This window comes from Aphelocoma coerulescens, chromosome 1 (genome assembly GCF_041296385.1).
Source record: "Aphelocoma coerulescens isolate FSJ_1873_10779 chromosome 1, UR_Acoe_1.0, whole genome shotgun sequence".
Lineage (NCBI taxonomy): Eukaryota > Metazoa > Chordata > Aves > Passeriformes > Corvidae > Aphelocoma > Aphelocoma coerulescens.
Genome location: NC_091013.1, coordinates 47,789,984 through 47,813,641, shown reverse-complemented (window position 1 = coordinate 47,813,641; position 23,658 = coordinate 47,789,984).

Below are 23,658 nucleotides of genomic sequence, written 5' to 3'. Positions count from 1 at the left end.
GTGTTGACATCTTAAAAATTGTACAGTTCTGCACTTTGAGACTGAGGGAGGATACAGTAGAGTAAGAAAAGGTACAGAGAATAAAAGCCAGAATGATATAGGAGATGGAGCATCGACTTTGAGAATGAAACATGAAAACAATTAGGATACACTTTAGAGAAGAAACAGACAAGGAAGTTAGTTAAGCTTTAAAAATTCATGAATGTGGCAAATAAATTAACAATACATTTTAAAGATATAAAAGTAAGTATCTCTTTGCAGAACAAGTAATGGACTTCTGTGAGACTGCTGTCATAGGAGAAAATACCAGTAGGTTCAAATGGGTTTAAACACATTAATTAACAACAGGATGTCAGCAAAAACAGAGGTAACAGCAAGGGATGCATCCTCTTAGAATCCTGATAAAACTACAGTGGATTTGGGGAGATGATAAGGGTCTGAAGGAAACAGCCAAGCTCTTCTACCTTCTTTTCATGGCCTGTCTCCTTGGTATTCCTGTGGACAAAATATTGGGGTAACTGAACTGATGCTTCCCTCCTGACTGGCCTTGAAGGTCTCAGGCATTTGACCAATCAAGGGGTGATGACCCCATCACAGGAGAGGGAATTGTAACAGCACACCGAGCACTATCTATAAAATCAAGCAGTTACACACCCTAAATGGGACCTGGACCAGAACTGCTGCTGGATGGTAAAACCCATGATTTCACCAGTGGTCAAGGACCCCTCAGCCCTTGTTTCCTTCCTCTGAGTGACTCATGTTCTATTTTGTGGTTTGAGTCTCCACTAAAAGATTGTTATACTGACACAGCAGGCCAAGTATTAAGATTTGATCTGATCTATGGAGGGTCCAGGTGATCAGGAACAGTAAGCTAAACTGTACTGTAAAATTTTGAGCTACGCTACTTATAAAATTAGGCTGCATTGATTCTGTTTATAAAAATCTGTGTTCTTCTGATCATAAGATTTCATGCAATGCTAATCAGAAAAATCTGTTAAAAAAATTAACTGTAACTGCAACTTAGTGCTGTCATAATTCTGCCAAGGATCCCCAAAAGAACTTATCTGTCCCCATAGTGTTGAGTGACAAGTCTATATGTTTCCAACACAAATTATCTTAATCATGCCTTTGGGAGCTAGAGAAATAATTGAAATGGAATTAAATAAATTAGCACAACCATGGAAAGCTGTCATATATTTCTTTTCAATCTCCAAAGTTATTTGTATGTGTGGTAAGTAATTTGGATGGAGAATAAACAGATGATGAAATGCATCCAACTATTTAAAACCCTTTAACAAGTCCTTGCAGGATTCTGTTGTTTTGGTTTTTCTTTGTTTTTTTTTTTTGGGGGGGGAGGTTGTTTGGATTTTTTTTGTTTTTTTTTTTGTTTTGTTTTAAAGAAACAAGGAAACAATATAAAAACATATATAAGTATTGTCATTGATTGTAAAATAGGAGAAAGAATAAGGAGCACAAAGCAGGATGGCAAAAATACAGCAAGCACACATATGGCATTCTGTAGATTGGCTGTTTTTATTTATGGAATGTATTATTGATTCAGAAGAAGAATAATAATAATTCTGAAATTTTAACAGGATCCCAGTGTCTGTGAAAAGTCTGTGGTTCTGTAAAATTTGAATCAATATAAACAATTGTGTTAGTTAAATCTAAAGATAACCTTGCAAAACTCAGGAAGTACAACTACACTACATGAATACCACAGCGACTGATACCAAAACTTCAATTATGGAGGAATAGATACTGTAGATGACACCAAGCTGAGTGGTGCACTTCATGTGCTTGAGGAAAAGGATGCCATCTAGAAATACTTTGGGACAGGCTTGAGAAATGGACCCATGCAAGGCTCATGAAGTTTCATGTGAAAGGTAGGGGGCATGACCTCTTGCCAGGACTTGCTGCCTGTGCTTCTCATCACGCAGCCTCAGATACAGTCAGTTATCTCTGCAACTGGCTCACATCCAACTTGCTGTCCCAGAGACCCAGAACAAAATAGTTCCAGTTGGAAATTACCTACACTGATTTTCTATTCCTACTAACCACTTCAGGGATGACCAAAAGTTAAAAAGCATTATTAAGGGCATTATCCAAATGCTTCTTAAACACAGTTAGGCATGGAGCATCAACCAACTCTTCTAGGAAGAATATTCCAGAGTTTGGTTATTGTTTCAGTAAAGAAATGTTACCTAATATTGTCTGAACCTTCCATGTTGCAGCTTTGAGCCATTCCCACATCCTATCAGAGGATCCTGGTGAGAAGAGATCAGCACCTCCCTCTTCACTTCACCTTCTCTGGAATCTATGGAAAGCAATGAGGTCACCTCTCAATTTGTTGCTTCCTGCCTTCCCAGGGGCAGAACTTTGTACTTGTCTTTTTTGAATTTCATGAGATTCCAGCTGGCCCATTCCTCTAGCCAGTTAAAGTAATTTGGAATGACTTCCCTGCACTCCAGCATAGCTGCTGCATGCCTCACACTTTGGTGCCACCTATGAACTTGATGACAGTTCAGTGTCACCTCTTCCAGATCACTGGTCAAGATGTTAAACAGGACATGTCCCTGTACAGCTCCCTGCAGTTCTCTTCTTGATACCAGCCTCCAGGCAGAGCATGTCTCATTACCCACAACAGGCTTTTTACCTGTCTAGTTGTCTGCCTATCCAGACTGTAATGTATCAACTTAAATATAAGAAACAGGGGAAAAAGGCTCACTAAGGTCAAGATAAAATGACATTCCCAACCCTCCATTTATACACTGACTATTTTTGTGCCTGAGGGCAATCAGACTGGATTTTTATATTCTCCTGCAAGCTGGTGCTATGTAAATCCAAAGCAATCAAGAGATGTTTTCAAAATACATTTCAGATTTTCATAATGTTTCATTAAAAAATGTGTCAAATTGGAACTTGCTAATTGCATCTTGAAAGGCATACATAGTAAAATGAAGCTCTGACTTAGCAAAGCAGTGCAGAAGAAAAAAAAATTAATTCATAGTAATACAAGACTCATTGCAAACTTTTTTTTTTGCAAATGACTAAGGATGCAAATCCAATTAGCCATCAAGGTTCCCTCCACACAAAATATACTGTGCTCATTTATTTTGACAAGTGAGTTTTTACTTTAATTACTTACAATATAGTTGTAAATTGTGCTAATAAATCAGGGATGTGTATCTTACTAGAGCAAAACTTCAAATAGTATGAGCTTTCACTGCAGCTTTCTTCTATTAAATCTTCTCTGCAAAAAGCGGTAAACAACTGGATTACAGATACGTGAAATGGGACTTCACAGCTACTCCAGAGAAGAAAAGTCACACTCAGAAATTTTGTATGATTTCAAAGTGAGAGAGACAAGTGGCAATATATAGAATGTGTACTAAGAAGGCAAAAGGATAAAGAGACCGTGAAACAGCCTGATAGACCCTGTAGTGAAGGGGGAACCACAACCCTTTGTGTCACAGGGTGACAGGGGCACACCTGCTGCCCTTCCCTATTGTACCCCCAAAAGAAGCAGGTGGGGCAGGGCAGGTGACATTTCGACACATGACATAGCTCATTGCTCCAACTAGATCACCTCCCTGGACTTCCTTTATGGAAAAGAGAACCCACCATAGGTCAAATCTGGGGCCTGTCAAATCTTGCCTAAAATATTTACCTGGATCCAGCTTGGCCATAGAACTAATGCCAGGCAATGGGAAATGGTTCAAATTAGACCATAAAAAATGTGGCTTCAGTCCACCTTTCCTTTCACAACCCTCCATGTCTTAGACACATTTTAAGGGGGAGTTCCATAGAATCATAAAATCATAGAATGGTATGGGGTGCGAATGGACCTTGAAGATCATCTATTCACAACACACCCTGACATGGGCAGGGGCATCTCTCACTAGACTAGGTTGCTCAATGCGTTATCCACCCTGGCTTTGAACACTTCTGGGCTTGGGGCATCCACAACCTCTTTGGGCAACCTGCTCCAGCATCTCACCACCCTCACAGTAAAGAATTTCTTCCTGATATCTAATCTAAACGTATTTTCACTCCGTTTTAAAACGTTCCCCCTTGTCCTGTCACCACATGCTGTTGTAGTGCTAGGTTTAGTTTAGCAAGCTGCAGCTTTCCCTGAGCGCTCAGCAGAGCTGCTCAGGGCAGTGTGACCATTGTCGCCCTCCCGCAGTCCATTTCGGACGGCTCCGCACTCTTGCTCTGGAAGCTCTCGGCTTTACAACCAGTAATGGCGAAGGAGGCGAGAAGGGTCTCCCCATGAGGGTTTCAGAGGACTTTTAACAATTACATTTTGTCCTGGTGACCCCCAGAGGCAGAGAGACCTTGTGATCAGGGAACAGGGGGCTTTTGTCAGATCACAGGGGTGGTACATGGGCGGAGTTGGGGTACAGGAACCAATAGGGAGGACCCGAGGGAGTGGCCAGGGCTAGGGGCAGGGGAACGTGGCGGGGGAACAATGTGAAAGGCATTTAATAAATGAACCAGTGGGAAATACAACACAACATGCTGTTTAAAAATCTTCCTCTCCAGACTTCTTGTGGGCCACTTTAGGTAACGGAACCCTGCTATAAGGTCACTTTAAAGCTTTTTCTTCTCCAGCTTGAACAACCTCCAACTCTCTCAGCCTTTCTTAATAGGAGAGGTGCTCTAGCCCTATGATCAACTTAGTGACTCTCCTGTGAGTTCATTCTAACATGTCCACATTTTTCTTGTTTTGGGCTCCCCAGATCTGGACACGATACTCCAAGTGGGGTCTTACAAAACCAGATTAGAGAGGGAGAACCATCTCCCTTCACCTGCTGGTCACATCTTTTTGATGCAGCCCAGAATGTGGCTGGCTTTCTGGGCTGCTTGTGTTCATTGTTGAGTCATATTCAGCTCCTCATCCACTAATGCCTTCAGGTAATTCTCCCCAGGGCTGTTCTCAATCCATTCTCTGCCCAATCTGTATTTGTGTTTGGGATTGCCCCAACCCAGGTGCAGTACCTTGCACTTGTCCCTGTTGAAATGAGGTTCACACTGGCTCATCTCTCAATCTTTTCAAGATCCCTCTGGAACTTTTTTAGTTTATCTTATAAATGTCCATTTTTTATTGGATGATTTCAATTGAATTAGGTAAATTAATATAGCTATGGCAGTCATGCTAAAATAAGCAAAAGGAAAAAAGCTAATTCTTTTGACCTATAATCCTCACAAAAATACAATTTATACCCAGAAGAGATAGTTTCTGAGGTGTTCCCCCTTTGCATACTATAAGTAAGAAATAATTAGTAACCACGACTAATTATTTAATTAATAATGATAATAAATTATTTTTAAAACTAATTAATTAATTAATTAGTGAGCTGCTAATAAGCTGGATGCTTCTTCTTCTCATTTTGTTCTTGCTCACAATTTATCTCATCTGGGTCTAAAACACATTCTGTGAATAGCAAATACTTCTCAATAAAGTCACATGTTTATAGATAAATGTAGGAAGAAATATCCCCAACCTGTGCTGGGAATAAGGCAGATGCAGAGAAACCTCAGTGGAGTTCTCAGCATTTAGCTAAGGCAACCAAAGGGAAATGACACTGAAAAGCATACAGTTACTGATGCACTGGTCTCAGAAAACATTGAATAATAACAGTAATTTCATTTACAAAGAGGAGTTGCTACAGAGGAAAGCAAATGCTACGCAGAAAAAAACCCCAGAAGAACAAAAAGGGGGTTGCTGTGGTGGGAGTTGCAATAAGTGGGTATGGATTTTCTGCTACAAATAAAGCAGCAGTGAAAATAGTACCCCCAGTACAATGTAAAACTAAGTAGTCCTGGCTGTGGGAGCTTGTTGCCTTAAAAGAACAGACGGAATTAGTGAATAAGCCCTGGATAAGCATTTATCTTTCCTGCACTTCACTTCTCTGAACTTTTCACAATATCCAGCATAGGAGCTGGCAATTATGTTTTTACCACTATCAAAATGAGACCAAGGAATGAGACCAACATTCCTGATTAACTGCAGGGCAGATTAAATGGTAGCTTAATCCCTGGTTCTGTTTTGAACTGTTTCCATGAAAAAATTTTGCAGGACTGAGTCTAGTTGCGAGTATCATTTATATAAGCCAACCAAATAAAATTCTACTTGATTCAGGGAACAGGATTTTATAAACTTGGGTCTTGGATTCAGTAATGCAGTAGAACAAACATAGCCATTATATTTTTATATGAAATCTGAAATATTAAGCATGTGAGGGATCCAGACTTTTATCATCTCAAAATGCAACTCCTCATTCAACTTCAAATACTATCTTTTAGCTATTGAGCTCTCTACAAGACCAAGGCTTCATATTTGACTGCTGTGAATCCAGACATCAGTATATAATCATGACATAGCTGGTGACAGTATATGAATATTTCATAATATTTATGATATCTTAGCACCATTAATGACCACAGACATAAAGCTAGGAGTGGACAAAAGAACTTCATAAAGATATGTGCAAGAAATAAAATATGGTTAAAAAAAAAGAAATATTGAGGAGCAGGTAATGACCCTCAAAATAATATACCAAGATGAGATAATTTCCTTCTCTTTGGGGGTAGGAACAGAAGCATTGGCACCGAGCTAGGAAAGACGGGTAATAAAGGATACATCCCAGCTTCTTTTCCAGTTTCCCTGTCCAAGAGCACAATCACCTTGATCTTGATGACTAAGAATGATCACAGCCATCTGTGTTAACAAAAAAATGAGTTCCATGGTTCTATATATTTATGGCTAGTTTAGGACAAACTTGCTAAATAATAACTGTTCTTTCTATCCTCTGATAACACTTGTTAGTGTTTAAGTAGCAAATCTTAATGTGTATTGTTAATGACTATCAGTCCAGCAAAAGATTGCTTTCAAGTTTGAAACAGCTTGATTTATCAACCCTTTAATCTCTGCCCTCAGCACAATCTTCAGTTCCCTAACTGATGTATAAATCTATAAACTGAGCTGCAACAAACTCTATCAGCCTTTGTTTTTTCTTTAACTATGTGCTGTAATGGTCAGTGGGAGAAAATTTATGGTTACTATGCAACCTTTGCTAAGGCAGCACATAGCAATGAGGTTGCTGATCCATTCATCATCAGCACACATGCTTGTCTCACAAATAGCCTATAAACAGCTTGCATTATTATAACTAGTAAAATATCCAATGCTGTACTAAACTTTTGATTGTTTAGACCATTATGCATTTTAAAGAGCTATCCATAATCTCATGAGGATCTATATTTCCAGACTGACTGCGTGAACCTTGTAAAGGGTGTACTTTAGCATGGGTGTCCTTACTTTGGCTAAGAAAGATTCAATTTTCTTCCTAGTTACTGGTATAGTGCTATGGTTTGGATTTTGTATGAGAATAATATTGATAACACAGTGATGTTTTGTTGTTGCTGGGTAGTGCTTACTGTAAGTCAAGGACTTTCTGGGTTCCCGTGGTCTGCCAGTGAGCAGGTGTACAAGAAGCCATGAGAGAATACAGCCAGGACAACTGATGTGAACTAGCCAAAGAGAAATTCCATAGTGTACAACACCTTGACCAGTATATAAATTGGGGGGAGCTGGCCTGGAGGCACCAATCACTGCTCAGACACTGACTGGGCATTGGTCAGCTGGTGGTGAGCCACTGTATTGTGCACAACTTGTTTCTCTTGGGAGATTTATTTCTCTCTCTTATTTTCATTACTCCTCCTCCCGATACTTTATATAATTACCACTACTCTTACAATTGCTATTACAATTATTAGTGTTATTTTACTTTATTTAAGTTATTAAACTGGTCTTACCTTAACAGGTTTTACCTATTCTTTATCCTTGTACCCATCCCACCAGGGATTGTGGAGTGAAAGGGAGTGGAACTTAGTTGCTGCCTTTCCTTAAACCATGATAATGGCGAACATAGGGAGATACAGATGTACACTGAGAGTTGGTTCTTCTAGTTCTTCATCTACCAGGAAAATAATGTAACGCAGATGTCTCAGTACTATTTTGATTTTCCGGTAGTGATCCTTACATGTCCAAGCATGTAATCCAAATCAGCTTTTTATTAGGCAGTTTCTATGCTGAGAGGTTAACTGCAGTATATTCATTGCTCTAAAGAGTACCTGAGAAGCAATTATTGTCTTTCATTTAGGATGTATTTCAGTGTATCACTTTACTGCTTTGTCAAGGGTTAAACAGAATAAAATATTTTAATTTTTTTTATTAAAAATATTATTTTTTTTAACTATTAGGTATAAGATAAACATCTTTACAAATGTGAAGATCTTCTAAGATTATGTTGGTTGAGACTTTTTGGTATCTACTGACCTTGAACCATGGGGCTCAAGACCAGGTTGGATGGGGCTTTGAACAACCTGGTCTGGTAGAAGGTGTCCCTGCCCATGGCAGAGGAGTGGAACTAGATGATCTTTAAGGCCCCTTCCAACCCAAACCATTCTATGGTTCTATGACCTTTATTGTTCAAACAAGATAACTAATCCCTCTCATCCTTGTATGTTTCCTTGGAAAAGACAAAGAAATGTAAAATAAATTTTATATGATGGTATTACAAACAGATTGGAATTTAATTGCAATAAGAGCTTTCTTCTATTAATAGAAATATTATTAGATCATAAATGTGTATCTGTCAGAGCATTATGTTCTTTCACTTGGAGCCAAAATGCTATTTTATAGTTAGAAGTAGTTTTCACAACATTTGATTTGTGCTTTTGGCAATTATGTCATGAAAATGAAAATCATGACAGCAAAGATACTAAATTTTTACTGAACATTGTGAAGGAAGTATAAACAGCTTCATAAGATTCGCCAATGTAAGAACTGTTGCTCTGACTGTAGAATACCTAAAAGAAACCCAAACCAAACACCTTCTAAATTCATTTTAATAATGATGATGTGTGAGAAGTCTTCGTCCTTTGCCTTTCTTTTGTGTTTACTCTGCTGCATTCTGACATCTCTTGATTGAGCTGGACCATTGACTGCCTGTTAGGGAATTATTAAATCAGAAGTATTTTCTGGCCAGAAGCCCTGCTTTACGTGCAGAGCAGAAAAATAGAACTTTGAAAGCAAGTACGAGGTGAACTCTTGAAGATAACTGCCAACATCCTCCTTTTTCTGGGTATGTTGTGAAAGGCCAGACTGCCTGAATAACTCTCTAAAATTCAATGCCTTTACTGCAGAGATACTTCAAATTTTGAAAGTGATAGGTTCGTTGTTTATGTCAGAAAAAACTAACAGTGTTGCCAGACTATTTCAGAGCTGTTGTTCACCCTAGTCACTTATTTTTCTGATGCTGGGATCCCAGATTTGTATGGTTAAAAAAAAAAAAAAAAAAAAGCCAAAAGAGAAATCTAGTTTCTTGAAAATCTGCTGTTATCAAATCAGCAACTGTAGGCCACAGCCAATATATAAGAAATACTATAAGAATTAAATATTCCTTTTCACTGGAGATATTCAAGAACCATCTGGATGCAACCCTGTGCAATGTGCTCTAGGGTGACCCTGCTTGAGCAGGGAGTTTGGACCAAATGACCCACTGTGGTCCCTTCCAACCTGAACCTGACCCATTCTGTGATTTCGTGATTTTTCCATTATTTTCAGATTCTATCACTCAATTAATCATTTCTTCCAGTTTAAATTAATTAATGGTTTTCTGAATTTTTAAATTTGTTTGTGCATAATTTTCCACTCTACTGATAAGAAAATTGCTTTATATAAAATTAATAGTAATAATTGTTGAGTCCAGCTGGAACATTTTTCTCAGAATTTTATGCCTTGCTGCAACTTTCCTTCCTATTCCTCTTTAAACTGAACAAAGTCCCACCTTGTCTTACTCTCTCCACTTCCTCTGTAAGCTTCTCACTTCAATAAAAAAATCAGTTTAATCTCACTGATAAATGTTTAGTAAATAAGTAAACAATCATTACAGTCTTCTACAGACACTATGTAGTCTTGGACACCTTTACACTTTCCAAACCATCAAAACTGAAATTATATAAAAACTGCAAATAGCTTAGAATTAAATTGGACACTGATAACACAGGCATTTGTCAGTATGAGCAAATTATTTTTAGACTAGAATGAAGCTAAAAAACCGGAAAAGTGGATTTCCTATTAAGTTATATAATTTTTAAAAAGAGGGTAACAAAATTGGTTTTATTATAAGATTGCACGATTGAAAATTTAAAGGAGAAAATTGTCAAATTCCATGATGTTACTGTGTCTGCTTGAGCTCCCATACCTATCAGGTATTTATATCTACTACTAAAAAATGCTATTTTGAAATGTTTTTTATAGTCACATATATATATTTATATCACATTTACAAACACTAGAGCCAAAGGTGACCTGAAGAACTGATTTTGTAGAAAAGTCATTAACAAAAATAAGGAAAAACATTGTGTCTACTTTAAAAAATCGCATAAACTTTAGAGCTGAGAACCATACCACGTCTACTTTTAAAATGGCATGAACTTTAAAGCTGACATTGACATCTAGTTGCCATTAAAACAAAAATGACTTGAATATTTGCTTTAAAGAAAAGCGAAGAGAGCAGTGGCTTTGGGAGAAAAAATCTTTAATAATAAAAGTGATATTATTAAGTCTTAGAAGTGACAATCCTAATAAGCAATTTTGAGGAAATTATCCTATGCAAATAGGTTATATTTTCTCCCAGGGCTGGATATACTACCTTGATTTTGAAACCTGTAACAAATACGGTTTTTCTCCTTGTCTCTGTGCATGACCAAAAGTAATTATTTTTAACTGATGAACTCCTCACAGGTCTGTAGGTTAAATAGAAACAGAAGCCAAGTGTCAATGTAGTCTCCTTTTGTACTTGTAGAAAAATGCCCTTCAGGATATTGCAACACCAAATGCTATACTAATAAAGAAATAAACTTGGTTGCTTCTTGGGGTAATAAACATTCCATATCTCATTTAATATCTAAAGAGATGTCACAAATAAGGGAGCAAAAAGTAGACCAGTTCTCACAGTATTTGGCATTTAAATGGCACAGCCAATTTAATTCCCATCTTTTACTTGGAGATTCTTAAACAACTTCTTTATACAGAAGAAAAGGCAAGACTTTCTAAGACCAACTGTGTTTATTTTTTTCAGTTCCTTATCAGAGTACAGAGTCTGCATTCTACAACCCTTGGGGCATAGCTGACTAGTTATGTTGAAAGTAACTTTTAAAATATTAGATTAATACTGACTTTTGGAAGAATATACATTTTATTTTATATAAAATATTTTTGTGGCAAAGTACAAAAAATGCTTTGTAAATGACCAAAATTATTTATAATTAGTGAGATTTCATTTCTGTCCTTCTATACTGACAAGACCTCAATTTTTTGGTTTCTCTCACCTTGACTCCTCAGAACATTTCAATGTATAAAACTTAAAAAACTAAGAAATGGTAAATAAACATCAATAAAAGTATCAAATACAAAAGAGGAAAAAGAAGAGTTTACAGCCGTGAAAGTTAGGATTTAATGCTTGGAAAAAATGGAGAGACAGGAAAGGAGCATAGAAGGAAAGCTGCAGTAGGTAGCATTTGCTGGGAAATATTTCTTAAAAATAACAGCTGGAATAATATCCTATACCTAACATTACTGCATTGCTAGATATATATATATAGTAACATAATCAATACAAATGGAAGGCCCCAGAAAACTCACCCAATGACACTCTTAACAGGGCTTACAGTCGTTCATGTACTCTGAGTTAGACACACAGGAGAAATAACATCAAGACACTATGAAGAGATCAGAACAACAAAAAACTTTACTGGCAACTTCAGAAAATCAAAGACCTTTGGCAAAAGGTTTAGAGCAGCATTCAATCAACGTGAAGCATTTCACAAAGCACTAACTTAGCCAATTCAAAACTCCAAGCCCATTCAATTTTAAGTTATTCAAAATTCCAAGAAGAGGAAATTAGAAGAAGAAAGACAAGAGAGAAGGAGAGAAAAAACATAGAAAAGAGCAAGTATAGCTGGTAGCAGTCCTGTTTCCAGCAGTGTTTAGCTGACAGAAATTCCAAGAAGATGTAGGGTCAAGACATGTACTCACCTCATGCATTGGCTTAAGTACCTCTTGGCTTTCTTGGGCCCTGCCCCCAGGTGGGACTTCTGGTCATTTGGTGACTCAGGAGCTGGGATAAAGGCTCCAGGGGCATGTGTGGAGCATTGCCTCCAGTGTGCAAGGGATTGGGCCACTGCAGGGCTGGAATACAGGCCCAGGGTTGGGGTGTGCAGAGCAGGGCATTGCCTCACCAGAGCAAGGCCTGACCTGCCCTTTCCCCACACACCCAGAATATTTCAAGCCAGCAATCATTCCACTCTCTCACAATAAGTAATATCAAAAAAGGGTTTATGTGTGTTAGAAATAAAAGAAAAAAAAATCAGAGTGTTGACCAATATGGAGATGAGCTGCAAAAATATAGATCTAATATGCAAGTGGATTAAAACAATAAAAGAAGAGGGACAGAGAAAATAAATTGTACAGTGGGACAGTACAATTAATAAAAATCAAAATAAGACTAAAGAAAGTGGATGTACTGAAGTAATTGACTCCTTTAAAACAACATATCTGGTTGATAAATTTAGCTATGTTACTATAATATATTTATATCGCTGTTACACATTCTACTCAATATTGTAATATATTTCAGTTAAGAGACTTACATGATGCAAAATCAAATGGTAAACATTTGGTAGACTTAAAACTGTGAAGTCTGAAAATACAGCTGAAAACAGAACATTTCAATTGAACTTACAATTTTACAATTACAATTTTATTCTAATTAGGTTTGACTTCTTGGGGCTCGCTCTTTTTTTTTTTAATTTTCAGACCCCTGAAATAATATAATTGACAGGGTCTATACGTGATGCATAATTTAAAAAGACAATAAAACCCATGAAAATAATTGGCTGATTTGCTGTGTATTATTTTGAAGCAGTCAAAGGAAATAATGCTTTAATAAAAGCTGAATATAGGTCATATATTGCTTATGGAGGGCTTTATCTTCAGGATCAAGGAAATATATTCTCTGTATGATATTGTCACCTTAAAATGGTTATACTGGAGAGCAGGATTCAGCTGTCTATTTGGGTTCATGTACCTTCACAGTGTCACTTTACATCCCATGGTAGCCCATCTCTATTTCATCTGTAACTTCAGAAGAGATGCCCATTTATTGTGTCTTGTCTACCAATCCATCACAGATACTTTTTATTTGTCATGTTTTTAAATAGCATTACATGGTTCTGTTGAGGTTACTAGTTCCTTCTCAGTTTCTTAAGGCAATATTAATTGTATTGACTGATTTTATATGGAATATAATGGTTGCTTAAACACCAGGACAATGCAAAAAAAAAAAAAGTAAAGTAAAAATGTAAAGTAAAAATGTAAAGTTAAAATGCAAGAAAACAGTAGTTGTCATATGTGTTCTAATACTTTGACTCAGGATGAGAAAACATGGGGTGTTGGTGTTAATCAAAGAGTGTTATAAGGAAAGACCGAAGATTTCCTCCTTATAAAAGAAAATCAATGCATTATTTCTGCTTTGAAAAAGAGAACATAAACTGAAAATAACCATTCTGGTAAACTAATGGGGTTATGTCTAATACAGTTTTATGGGCCTGAGTTAATCAGAAGTGACTGTCAAAACTGAAGTTAACATCAGAAGGAGAGAATCTTTAATAAACTTAGGAATTGAGTGGCAAAACACTTTCACCCAACAAAAGGCTAAGCTAGATCATAATCACTGCTGACAAGTGTGAAATTCAAATTACACCTTTTTTGAAATGTTAGTTATAAAGGCATGAAATTGCATCCTTGTTTTGCAATCAGCTCAATGCTCAATAGGAATAGTCTAATTCATCACACAATATTCTTTTTTGCATAACTGCCCTTTTATAGATGGTTTTAAATTTATTCTCCTGCAAGTTGAACCAGCATCTAGAAAAAAAATTGAAGAAATAATGACTAATTTATAATAGGTTCTGATTTTTTTCTTCGCTTTTGCATTTGCAAATTATGGTAGGAGTACACAGACACTGATTTTGCCATCTGTCATTGTGCTAGAACACTCCACTTTCCACTCAATGAGGAAAAATATGGATCCTGGTTTAAACTTATTTTGGAAACAAAATACTTAGTCTTGCTTGGAAGTTGGAAGTAGTCAAGTGGCTAATACACAGAATGGAGATCAGGGAGTTATGGATTCTGCAGTAGGTAAATTTCTTTTTGTTCCATGTTTCAAAACAGCCCTTCACCACACCCACCCAAAAAGAAGGGGAAGCAAATTTGAGCATGTCTGACAGAGACACATCCAAGCAGACATTAGTACACACGCACATATATATCTAATCTATGAACATTATATATATATATATGCATATATATATATATGTATATATATATGTAAAATAAACATCTATAAACACAGTATATATATTAACTGGGTTTTAATAGAGTACAGCAGGGTTGTAACCTCTCACAATAAATGGCATATAAGGACTCGGTACTGCAATAATAAATGTATTCTAGTTAATATAATTTGAATAGTGTATACAAGGGAGTTTGGACTATCTAAACTAGTTTCCCTAGCCCTGTTACTTACTCTTAGCGTATCAGTCAATAGCTAAATATCGGTCATTTGTGACACAGTTCTCATTTCACTTTGTGAAAACCTTCTTGTTCTGCTATCTCCTAACACTTTTTATTATTCATAAAACATTTTTCATAGGATAGGTTCTTAATCCTTGACTATCTTTGGATAACTGTAATAAACTTTATTTCTTTTAATTGAACTGCAAGAATTACCACTATTTCATTTGTCCAGTTAAAACAATATTTGTTTAAGAAACTTATTTCAAACTGAATATGCACTTTGAATTCCGTATTGTAAATAATCACCTCTATATTAGTAGTTGTCACATAGTGTAAAATTGATGCACCTCTACATGACAGAGCTTAGTGCCAATAAAAATATGATTACAAGCATATCTTTTCAAGGTGTCCTAAGAGAAAAAATATGATATAAATTTAAGCTAGCTAGGACCTCAAAAATCATTAGGGTTTGTGCAAATTAGAGTGGTTTGGATCTATCTGTTATATGAGATGTTTTTAAGCTTTTAAAAAGCAACTTGCCAGATCTTCACACAGTAATTGAAACACTGTTACAGATGCCAAAAAATTACTTAAAAAGACTTTCAAACCTTGCAAAAGCTTGTGTTCTTTTTTCAGTAACATTAATAAGAAAATCTATTTATTTGAATTTTTAAACCATGGTTTTCTGGCTTGCTTTCTGATTTGTTTCCACTTTTGAAAGAGTTCTGTAACTATTTACGTACTGGGCGTGTTACTTTTTAACTGAGTTGATGGATTTGGTTTAAGATTTTTTTTTCTTTCAGTGAAAAGACACACAAAGAAATGTTCAGAAGTACATTATTTTTCTTCCTTGTTGTTTTTGTTATTTAGAAACTGCTGTTATCCTCACATCTGTAATAGTTAACTTATCTCAGTGGAAATATATAAGCTTCAGTGTTTTAAGGGAAAGCACATGTTGCAGAGATTGTTGAGACTGAGAAGCAGTGCTTGGATATCGGAAATTAACACTGAGATAAACCATTGATAAAGGTTCTCAGTCTGTCTGAGCATATTTGTTGTAAGAAAATTCTAGAAATCGTCTCACAGCACACATTTGTACTTTTCAGGCTGAAAAATTCTAACCAAGTGCTTTCACCTGTGCTTTGTACGTGTTGTTTTAGCCCATTAAGCACCACAAAAGTATATTTGTACTCACAACTAAGTGTGGTGGGTTGGCCTTTGCCAGCTGCTAGATCTCTACCCAAATTGTCTCTCATTCCCCTTCTCAATAGTACACAGGAAGAAAATAAGATAAAAAAGCTTCTCATTTGAGATAAAGACACAGGTTGCTTACCAACTGCTGGACAGACAGAACACACTTGACTTTGGGAAAATTAATTTAATTTATTGCCAACAAATAAATGTTTGGGTAGAGAGAAAAAAAAAAAAGAGACAAAATCCCATATACCTTCCCCATATCCCTTAATCCCCTTGTTCCCTAGGCTCAGGTTCACTCCTTTATACCCAGCTCATCTACGCATCCTCTGGGTATAAGGGTTCATGGTCTACAAACTTGCTCTCTGCCACTCCTTTCTCCTTGCATTTTTTTCCCGCTCCAGTGTGGGTTCTCTTCACAGTCTATAGTCCTTCAGTATATGGATGTTCCATGATATCGCCTCCCCCAACTGTTATCTTTATCTTGACCCACAAGATCTTTCATCCTATTTTCTCTCTGTCCTGTTGAGGAGAGGAATTGAGAGAGCATCAGGGTGTCTATCTGCCAGCCAGTCAAGGTCAGCCTATTACTGAAGACAGTATTTTGCATTTCATTATGTTAACATATATTTTGTTTTCAACATTCACAAAATTGAAAAAAATTATAGTAGAACCATAGAATATGCTGAGTTGTGAGGGACCCACAAAGATTATTGAAGTTCAGCTCCTGACCCTTCAGAGAACATTCCCAAGAATCACACCATGTGCCTGAAAATAAAATGTGCCTGTAAAAAAAAAGCTGTCCTTAGACACAGCTGTTTTAACAATGAAAATTAATGGTAAAGCAAGCAAATAATGTTCACTAGTTATTGTCCTGAATGAAGGTTAATTTCTAGAAACTCAACCTCATTAGTTACTGCTAATCAACACTATGGCAAACACAAATTTTATTTCCTCTAGATTATGAACTGTAAAACCTCAAATGATTGGGACAGTTAAGCATCATATTTTTCTGTATAAGCTTGTAGCATCCAAAGGTCTTGTTTTACAAACCTAAATAATCTGTGCAATGTGAAATCTTGGCTGCTTCATTTTGAGTGTTTAGATCTACTTCAAGTTCAAACCATTATATTGAAGAGAGAAAGGAGTAATTTAATTAGATGCTGTAGCTAAATATCAAAAATAAATTTTAAAATGCTGGTTTAATATTAGCATTCGTTTTGTCAGCAAGTTCCAAATTTTGTTAACTTCAAATTTGTAATCAGGTAGTTTTTGTTTAATTTGGACTGCAGAGAGGAATTAAAAATATTTAAAACCCCACAATACTAATTTATAAAAAAAAATATTATGATCAGATTAGACTGCAGAACAGCTTGCGGATCAGATCAAATTTTTTAAAATAAAAACAATCAGCACAGTATATCCAACACAGGCAACTAAAAACTAAATACAAGAAACTGAATACTTTGTGCTGTAGGTACCCAAACATGGATGCATGATACTTGAAAAGTGATGAACTAATCATTTAAAAAGGCTCAAGAATTATCTGTGTAGTGAATGCAATGATGTAGACATTACTGAAGACTTTCACAGGTAATCTCTGTCTTGCATTAAGCAGCCCAACACTGGCAAAGTGTCGAGTCCTACACTTGAATCACAACCCCGTGCAATGCTACAGGCTAGAGGATGAATAGCTGGAAAGCTGCCGAGAGGGAAAAAGGACCTGGCAGTATTTATTGACAGCCAGCTGAACATGACCCAGCGTGTGTCCAGGTGGCTGAGAAGGCTGATGATGTCTTGGCCTGTATCAGGAATAATGTGGCCAGCAGGAGATGGAAAAGGATTGTCCCTCTGCACTCAGCCCTGATAAGGCTTCACTTCAAATCCTGTGTTCAGTTCAGGGCCCCTCAATTCAGGAAGGACTTTGAGGTGTTGGAGCCTGTCCAGAGAAAGGCAATGAAGCTGGTGAAGGGTCTGGAGCCCAAGTGTTATGAGGAGCAGCTGAGGGACCTGGGGCTGTTTAGCCTGGAGAAAAGGATGCTGAGGATAGACCTTATCACTCTCTACATCTCCCTGAAAGGAAATTGTGGTGAGATGGGGGTTCAAGTTGTGCCAGGGGAGGTTTAGATTAAATATTTGGGGAAAAAAAAATCACAGAAGGAGTTGTAAAGAATTGGAACAGAGTGACCAGGTTGGAGTTAACATCCCTGGAAGTGTTCAAAAAACATAGGGATATGGTACTTGAGGGCATGGTTTAATGGTGAACATGGTGGTGGTGATAGGTTGATGGCTGGACTTGATCTTTATGGTCTTTTCCAACCTCAATCATTCTATGACTGGCCTATAGTTACAGGTTACATTGAAACTCTGAACTGGTCACCTTAAGATACCTTTGATAATTTAGAGGGAAAAGAAGATATTTTTAGGATTTTTAATGTAATGTTAGATGTTTATTTTAGGATCATATGAATTGCATTCTGCAAGTGCTTCATTTAAAAAAAGGAGACTTGAAAATGTCGTGTCTTTACATCTGTGTCTGGCCATGAGTCCTAAACAAAGCAACAAATCCATTTGGGCTAAAAAGAAAAGAAAAAAAAAAAAAAGAAAAAATTGTTATTCATAAAAAAAATCACAAAAACATTATCAGCAAGACAAATACATTAAAATTCCTAGTACCCTAGATCTTTAAATTTACAATGTTTTGTTTTGATTATCATATGCAAACTGTATGAAAACTGTGCTGTGTCATTGACACAGTTACTTGACTATTTAAAATCCAGATGGAAAAAATGGTAACACCTATGTTGCTTAAATACCAGAGTAAGCATATGTGTAAAAAAAATCAATCACAGTTAACTTACACACTTGTCCACGATCAAGGAACATAGTAGTGATATTAAAGCCATAGAAACAACAGAGTGCCAGTTTTCTCAGAGAATAATATAATAAACATGAAATGAAGCTGGTTTTCATGTATGCTTTGTGTTCGTCATCTTTTGGTTTCATCTGTGCTCATCTGTCTTACTACATAGTCTTAGGTGAAGTACAAGAATAAGTACTATTTGATAGATACTTAAATTAGGGCTTTTGAAGACTTTAGTTGGAAAGTTCCAAAAATATTAATAAGGACATAAATATAATTGCTCAGACATGGAGCTCCTTTCCTGTTCAAGAACCAGTTCCTGGGCAAGCTGCTAAAAACCACATGATTTTTGGCACCTACATTTATGTCCTCGAAGTTAGATTAGAATCTTAATATCTACCCATTTTATAAGTACCTCCCCCTCATAAGGCCATCCAAAATTAAGCAGTACTCTAGCTTTCAAATTTATTTAGAAAAAAAATGTAAAGTTTATATTAAGTAAGATGTTTTCAATGTTTTTCAAGTTATGCTATGTAGGCAATGACAATGTTTTCCCTAAGAAACCAGATTCACATTCTTTCCAGCCCAAGTTTTGACAAACAAGTAAAATATCACAACCTAGCTAAACTTGTAGACATCCATGTTCCAGTCAAGATAATTAGGGCTGTCAAATATTCTGCTGCCAAGGGACTCAAGGCTAGAGGATTATTTGTGTCTATGTTTTAGTCTTTCATCTTAAGCTGTCAATATACAGAACTCATCAATGTCAGTGTCAGAATCTAGAACCAATATTTGTGGCAAGCCAAACACCTGTAGTTTAATATGTTTGTGTTATAGACTGTCAACTTTTTCACAGTCTTGCAGTTTTGAGATTGCCTCTAAGGTAATACTGAAAATAAAAAGACAACCTGAATATATATCATACTCAAAGGAAAATGTTTATTACATACTATGTCTTTTACAAATTTCAGATATCTGCAACATCTTTTTGCTATTTAAGTAATTCTCTGGGACAAAAACCAAAAAGTGATTATCTACCTTGAATTAGGTCTTTTGACATAAAAATAAAACTAAGAACTGAAGAATGCTGAAGAAAGATTATTCAGATAAAATGATGCGTAAACAAGTGGAAGAACATTTGTTGCAATGTCATGGAAATTTGAGGTAAATTCCTCAGAAATAACTCTATAGATTATTATCAGATTTGATCAACCTAGCATTTGTATCTTTATTTGTATTTGCATATCGTATACATTTGAGGTTACAAGATGTATGTAGTGATTTGGCCCAAAATACTCATAACTATTTACCTTCTGTGAGAAAAGAATTAGGAGAAACGTAAAGCAGGTACCAAACTTGAAAGAATATAAAGAAATTTATTAACAGACCTAAAAGAGGGAAAAAGAAAAAAAATAAAATCATACCATACCTTCAGAACTCTTCTCCTCCCCCCACCTTCCTCCCTTCTCCCACTGACGATGTAAAAAGACAATCCTTGAGATGTTCAGTCTGTTTACCACTTCCATAATAACCTTGTTCAGTTCGTTTAGGAAGAGAAGTCTCTCTTGCTCATGCTATGGAGAAACTATCACAATGAGACAGCTGCCTGGGTTGGTTCTCCACTTGCATCATGTGAGACTCCCCCTCCCATGACTTGCAGCTTTTCCCACAACTGCTTTCGAGGGTCCAGTCTTGGGCTACTGGGGTGCAATTTAAGGTTGAGCTGTCCAGAAACAAAAGTTCTCTTCACCCATCTCTGGGAGCATTTCATCTCTAAGAATAGAGACCCTCCTCCTTCCCTGGGAGCAAAGGGTCTTCCTCATCTTCATCTTTAGGACTATCTCTGGGAGCATCTCTAGGAACTGAGGTCTTCTCCTTTTCCTTTTGGAGCAAAAGTCCTCATCGCTTCCACCTCTACCTGTTCAAACTTCTCATGAAGTTACAGCTGCTTCAGCATCTGCCTATCTCAGCGCAGGTGCTTTTGCTCACAAGTTGAACGCTCCACTCCCCCGTGCCTTCATGAAATTACAATGGGTACTCTGATATATCATAGCTTCACAACAGAATTTCAGCTTTAAGCATCTCCTCTTTCTCTTCCCTCGGGTTTTCAGCTTTTCATCGCACTAAAAGGGTTAATCTCACCCAGGCCTTGCAGCTTGAATGTCGCTTATCACTGTGGGTCACATGATCTTTTGCCGGACAGCGGTGCACCGCTTTGCTGAATCTTGGCCACACTGGAGAGGGGGAGCCAAGCTGCTCTGGCTGTCCACAGCAGCGCTGTTGGGAGGCGGGGGAGGGTGTGGTTCCGTGGGTGGAACAGGGCCCATCGGCTCCAGGAGGGCCGTGGCCCGGCCCGGCCTGGCCCCAGCAGGGCCTGGGCCGGGCCCGCTGGCCCCCGCACGGGGCCCGCAGCCACCTGTCCCAGCGCCGGAAACGAGAGAGAGCTCTGCCTGGGGTTTGTCTATTCTTAAATTTGGATCACAGAGGCGGTCACAATTTTAAGTGGTTTAAAAAATTGTCCATATTCAAACTGGGCAGCTAATAGGTTCTGTTAGGTCACAGAGGAAGCTGTAAGCACCCCTTTGCAAGAACATCACTCCTGAGACTATGCTTTGCTAACCCATGACAATGTATTTTGTGAAATCTGTCAAAAAACACTACTCTGTAAAAAAAATCTGATTTCATCTGTCTGCACTGAAATTTAAGAAAAATCTAAACAAATTTATTTGTACTAGTTGATTTGGAATAATCAGTTGAAATAATGAGAGGAGAAGTTCCATGCATAGCTCTAGGTACTGGAAAAACTCCCTGAAGCCTTGCTTATGTATGCTGTGAATTGGAGTACTTCTTTACTTCTCTGTCAATTTTTGTTTGGCGCTTTGTCAAAAATGAAACCATGGGAAAACATATAGGGATTTTTAGAACTCATCAGATCCTTTCCTAGCTAGCCTCATTCAGTAAGGAAACTATACTGAGAAACATCATGCTCTATTTTTGTCTCTTCCCTTTTGAATATCATATTTTTATGCTTTGTTTTTTCCCCAACTCCATGAGAGGAAAACAACATAAGACAGAAACAAAACTAAAATATGCATTTATTATCCCAGACAACCTTGTTTAGAGAAGCTGAAGAACACAGCATTGAGTGACCTTGCCTGTATTTTCTTATGGATTAGCATATCCAGAATTAAACTAGAGTTGACAATTGCTCACAAGAATCTATGCTCACAAATACAGACTGTAGGCATGTTCAATGCATTAATTTCTTTTGCTTACATAGCCATTGATACTCTCAGTTAGACCAGCAGCTCATTCTCTGCTCCATGCAGAGGAAACGGCCAAATGTGCAAGTGAAGTGGATTGCCAATGTGTTTCAATTTGCAGCATTGAATGCCTGCTGGCAAAGAGAGTACAAGGAATGTTAAAAGGCAGAGCGCAGGAATGCTCATTCAGGGGGGATGAGAAGATATAAACTGGTCACATATTCCTAGTAGTGTCTATAAAAAATACTCTGTTAAATGGATAAAATGACTATATCTTTGGAATGCATGGACAGAAATTGTGTTCATAGTCTATTTTAAATGTTTACAAGTTTATGAAAAAAAAAAAAAAGAATTATCCTTTCTGATTCCCTGCTGCTGAGGATAAACATTCGTCTAAATCTACATGGAATTACTCTAATGATGTTTTTCTTAAGCCAAGGTGTAGAATTAAATAGATTTTTAGGTCAAATGTGAAGGATTTTCTAGTGGTTAAGGAACTTAATCTAATATTTAGCAAAATTGGATTTGACTCCCAACTCTGCTGTAAACACCTCCTATTACACAGGCCTAGACACCTAAGGCTAATTTTTCAAAGCTAATTGAGCATGAAAAGACACAGATAGACCTGAGTGGGATTTTCATAAATGTCCAATGTATTCATACTACCAGCTTACTTACTGTTTTAGACAGCAAGCTATCTAAAGATCTGAGCCCTAACAACCTCCTCCCCTGCTGTGGTCTCAGTTTAGCTGCCTGCAAGGGTATACAATAAAACATAGATGTTTCACAAAGAGGGAGGAGAAGAAATGCATTAAGAATTTGAAAGTGGTCCATATACAGTATTGGGAGCTATATAGGTTATCTTTCATAATTGATTTTAGTCATAAATCACCTCAGAAAATTACATGCAGAACTTATAGTTTCAGTCTGCAACCACAAAATGTCATCAGTCAGGAGAAGGAAGCCTGAGCAACATAATGTTCTCTCTGATACCAACATGCTTGAGGGACTGTTGCTTTACCTCTGCCTTTCCTTCCAGAAGTTTCAGATTCTTTAATTGTGCACATTAGTAACTAATTGAATTTATTTTAGTGAAGAAAATATGTCTCTAGCAAACAAGAATGGGAGGCATTTGTGCCAGTCTCCCAAGTACTGTGAGGGAATCTATAAATGTCTAGAAAGGTAACATCATCTGTTGTGCTCACTCCTTTTTTACCTATTCCATCTCTTTTTTTGCTACAGTTGCTGTAAGTACTCAGCCTTTTTCTCATCCCAATAAAAAATTCCAAACCAAACCAAACCCCAAACTGAAAGTGATCATTGTACTTAGGACTAAGTATAGTCATGTTTTGTCCTCAGACTTTTTTCATCATAGTGTTTCTGGGGCCTGCAGCATAGTGGAAATTGTGGAAGAAGGGGAGTGTTTCCAGTTGTCAGATTGAGACTTACAGAAAAATATAAAAGGACAATGGGGAAGATATATATAGGTATATGCATATGTGTATTAAAAAGTACTTACTATATGCTATGTATCCAAAATGTCTGTACAATATTTGCTCATGTGAAACCCCAAATTTTCAGGAGTGTAAAAAAATTCAAAATAAAATTGATTCTAATTATTTACTGTTTATTAAAATAATTTAATATAATATGAAATATATCTTACATTATATCACAGAAAA